The sequence below is a fragment of the Cicer arietinum genome, chromosome 1 (genome assembly GCF_000331145.2).
Source record: "Cicer arietinum cultivar CDC Frontier isolate Library 1 chromosome 1, Cicar.CDCFrontier_v2.0, whole genome shotgun sequence".
Classification (NCBI taxonomy): domain Eukaryota; kingdom Viridiplantae; phylum Streptophyta; class Magnoliopsida; order Fabales; family Fabaceae; genus Cicer; species Cicer arietinum.
Genome location: NC_021160.2, coordinates 42,187,347 through 42,192,207, shown reverse-complemented (window position 1 = coordinate 42,192,207; position 4,861 = coordinate 42,187,347). Strand labels below are relative to the sequence as shown.

Below are 4,861 nucleotides of genomic sequence, written 5' to 3'. Positions count from 1 at the left end.
CATTTAACTCATTGAAAACTTGGAGTGATCACGAGGCAGGATGGATTGCCTCCTCATGCTAAATTGGGTTTTATATTTCAATTTGTAACTTCTGTCAATGATTTCATCAAATACCTTTATGGTCGATACTAAATACAAAAAAGTTAAAGCAATTCATACATACCTCTTTCGAAAAATCCAACAAAATTAGTTTTTTCCTCTGATATACAGAAATTTCAATTTAAAATTTTATGATTAACAAAATAATTATCGAAAAATTCAAAGTTGAATTTTTCTACCAAAAAAATATCCACCGTCAGTCAGAAAAATGAATTTTTTTTCGACTTTTTTTTTCCTACTAGAAATTTCAAAAACGAGAAATTTTGCAAAACAAAATTTTTTTCAACTTTCTTTTTGCTTACTTGGAATTTCGAAATCTATTTATTCCTTTAAAATTTTGAAACGAAAAAATTTAGTATGCAAAATTTTTTCTCAACTTTATATTTATCAAAAGCAGTTTTTTTTTCCTACCAAAAATTTAGTTGGTGAAAAACGGATCCAAAAATTTTTAACAAGAGAAAGTAAAAATAATAGATATACAGTTGGGAGTGAGGAGGATCAAATCTAATTTAAAAAGAATAAAGTCAAATGCTGTGTTTAGTTTTAAGTGAATTTTTGTGTGTCAATGGTGATGTTTATTTAAATAATTTAGTTTGAAGCTTTGAGCTTGGGCCTTTTGAGCTTGGGCTGATAGGTTCAAAATTTAAAATTATAAAACTTGTATGCTAATATGATATTTTACAATAATGCATTTTCTATTTTTTTTTTATTTTGTAAAAATATTTTCTATTTTTATTTCATAAAATTTGTGTTAATTTTACTCGTTAATAAACTAGAAGTAAGGTCCTTAAGTTTAGCTCAACTGAAAAATATCAAGACTGTTAGGTTGTACGTCATATCTCAGTTGAATTCAAAATTTCACGGTTGTGCAAATTAGTTATAGTGGTATTTATCATCTTTCTAAAACAAACAAAAAAATATTCTTTTTTAAAATTTAAAAAAAAAAAAGTAGATATAAGACTCATGAAGTAAAAATTATCAATATTTTTAAAAATAATAAAAATATCAAATAATTGTTTTCATTATTTCTCGAACATCATCTCAAACCATTACTTGAACTTCTCTCCACAATGATGGTCCTCCTAACGAGTCTCTCGTCTTTTTACTAGCAAAAGAAAACATCATAAATTTAAATAAAAAAAATGAATATAGAAAATATTTCTACAAAATAAAATTTATCTCTTTTTTTCACTCCATGTCTCTTGAAAGTCATCGAATATGTCCAAAATTATATTTTTAGAATGCAAAAAATATCGCATTCTTATCCTTCATAAGGCAAAAAATTGTGTTTCTTAAAAAGTATATTTTTGAAGACTTCAAATGCAAATTGAAGTGAATTTGGGGTGAATACTTTATTATATAGAAAAACTTTAATTAAGAAAATACTTAAATTAAGATAATTTTTTATATAGGAAAACTTTAACAATTAATTAATAAAACTTAATCAAATGAAATCTTTGTTTAAAAAAAAAATAATGGAAACTTTACTTAGAATTAAACATAACAATCATATATGTTCCAGTAATGGGGCAACCTTCGTCTAATTCTTCTCCTAATTAACCCTTTAAAGCTTGTAATCAACCTATTGAAGCTACTAATCAAACAATATGCACCCATAGCCACTCTTTTGCCTATTGAGAAGAAGAGAAAAAGCAATGCAGGTGGTTTTAGAAAAACTTATGAGGTTTGGAACCACTTCAATGAAATTCCTGATTGTAAAATTAGAATTATTACTTGTAAATATTGTCATCAAATATCCTTTTGTGAAGTTAAGAGACATGGTACTTCCAACATAAATCATCACTTAACAAGATGCACAAGTTATCCTTTAAATGTAGCAACTAACTATAACCACACATTTTACAATTTTCAACAAGTGAAGGGTCAAGTTTTGTGGTAGCAAGTTCTAGATTTAGTGTTCAAGCATGTAGAAAGGTTTTGGTTGTTTTTATCATTTTGGATGACTGACCCTACAAAGCAGTTGAAGGGGAGAGATTTAAATACTTATGTAATCAATTGTAGTCCCAGTTTACTCTACTATCAAAATGTATTGTTGCAAGAGATTGTTTTCAATTGCATTTAAATGAAAAAAATTAGGTTGAAATAGTTCTTCAAATTTGATTGTAGTAGGGTAACTGTTACTAGAGACTATTGAACTTTTGTCCAATATTTTAAATATTTGACCTTCACAATCCATTGTATTGATAAATAGTGGAATTACTAAAAAAAATATCATTAGCTTTTGTGGGGCTCCAAATCATAGAGTTAATGTTCATCAAATGATAATGGAGATTTTGAAATGTGTTTACCATCAAAATTGATAATGCATCATTACATGATGTTGTGGTAGGATTATTGAAGAAAAAGATAAATAAAAAATGTGAATGGACTAATGTTTAATGGATGTTTTTTTCATACGAGGTGTTGTGCTCACATACTCAATTTGGTGGTGACTGAAGGATTGAAAGACTTCAACTCCTCAATTTCTTGCATGCAAAATGTTGAGGTTTATAAGATCTTCACCACAAAGTATTGCAAGTTTTAAGGAATATATAGAATTTGTTGGAATATCAAGCAAGAAATTGTTATGTCATAATGTTCAAACTAGGTGGAATTCAACATATTTGATGTTGGAAGCGACTATAAAATTTCAACCAACCTTTGAAAAGCTTGAAGATGAAGATGCAAGTTATAGACAATAATTTGGAGATGTTTACCCATCCACTAATTATGATTGAAATAAGGCATGTATTTTGTTCAGTTTTTGAAGTATTTTTATGATGCAACAAAAGTGTTTTCACCCTCACATCAAACAAGTTTTCATATCTTATTTCCCCAATTAGCTTCCATCTTTAAAGAAATGATAGTGAGGTACACCAAATATAAGGGAAGCGACCACCTAAAGACCAATTTTTTAAAACTCAATAGAAGGTCGTTTCCGAGGGAAGCGACTTCTAATTGAGTAATTTTTTTTTTTTAAACTCAATAGAAGGTTGTTTTCCGGGGAAGCGACCTCTAACTGAGTAATATTACTCAGTTAGAGGTCGCTTCTTCAAGAAACGATCTTCTATTGAATTTCAAAAAATTGGTCTTCAGGTGGTCGCTTCCCCAAGGAACGACCTCCTATTGAAGAAAAAAAAAGTAGGACATTTGGGAAAATAATTTTAAAAGTAGGGCAATTAAGGAAATTTTTTTAAAAAAAGGGATATATATATACAAAAGTTTAAGATGTCTAGTTTATAAATATAGTTTTTATTATGTAAAATAGGCATTCAATTAATATAGTTTCATAAAATAAGGTATATAGGTACGAAAACGAAACAACATATTTTTTCCAACTTGTAACTCAATTTTGTTTGTCAATTATCAATGAAATTAGTGAAATCAGTGCCTATTTCAAATGTAATTAAGCCTAGTTTCTAATGGGATAGAAATCAGCTCCAAAGAATATTTATGCAAAAAGTTATCAACAAAATACTGAAAGTATATCCATACGCGTTCAGAGGCAACACTATACTATTTTAATTTCAAGTTTTATATTCTCAAGTTCATCCTATTAATTAGCAATACTAAACAATACTAAGTAAAATTCATTCAAAATTCAGCATAAAATCCTATTAATTAGCAATACTAAACAATTATCATCTCAACGTGAACTCAACCACAACACTCAACAATTATAATAAAACAACATCTATTCATAGTAATTAATACAAACACCTAGCATGCATTCTTAATAATCAATGATACTAAATAAAATAGAATTATCACAATACTCAAACATGCAAATCATGAACAATTATTAGCAATATGCAATTAAAATATTTAAGCACACCTAAGAGAGGTTTTAAGAGAGTTTTCTATGTTACCTTAGAGAAATTACATAAGAGATTAGAGTGTCATAGTTTTGTTTTGAGTTTTTCCTCTTTTTCTTGTTGGAGCTCTACATCTTTCTCTTTCATATTCATCTTATTCACCCACTCATGGGTTCTTTCTCCTTCGTCTCCCTCTCAGGGATCCTCTCACTCTCCGAGATCCTCTCACACTCTCTCTCACCATTTTTTTTCTTCCTTCTTTTTTCCTGTCTCTTCTCTCTTTTTCTATCCCTTCTTCTCTTTTTTTTTTCCCACACTCATTATTTCTATTATTATTTCTATTATTGATTTCTATTTTTATATTCTATTTCTATATTTTATTTTCTTTAATTTATTTATTGGAAAATTGATAGGCATACCCCTCCTAAGTGGGTTGAACCTCTTATTAAGCCCTATATAATATTTTAGTAGTTACTATTTACTCAAATTTCTAGTAATGTAACTTAATTATACCTTATCTTAAATCATATCGGATAGAAAAGTAATTATCTTTATTATTATAACTATTCTACTAACTATAAAAATATCCTAAATAACAAAAAAAATATTAAATATTTACCATTCAAATTTTCAATACGTTAAGCTATCGTTAAATTATCATGCATGCGATTTTATAAGAAATTATTACATTTATCAGATTTTAATAATAACAAAAATAGTAATAATAATAATAATAATAATAATAATAATAATAATAATAATAATAATAATAATTTGATAATGGTGTAGTTATAGAAAGTTGGGATGTTACTTTATGTTGCTGATGAATTTTTCACTTAATACTAACTCTAGACATTATGTGAGTAAACTGTGATTGGGCCAAACTTCAATTTATAGGCATGTTTGTTATAAAAGAATGTGATTGAAAATTGTGATTTAGAGAAAGT

At 27.3% G+C, this 4,861-nt stretch overlaps 1 long non-coding RNA gene across 1 annotated transcript; it reads right to left on the bottom strand.

Moving 5' to 3' along the window:
- Positions 1-1,063: 1,063 nt before the first annotated feature.
- LOC113786966 (uncharacterized) lies at positions 1,064-4,276 on the bottom strand. The gene is made up of 2 exons (XR_003473203.2): positions 3,969-4,276; positions 1,064-1,204 (listed from the first exon to the last, which is right to left on the bottom strand). It is a non-coding gene; the product is annotated as an uncharacterized lncRNA (long non-coding RNA).
- Positions 4,277-4,861: the final 585 nt, after the last annotated feature.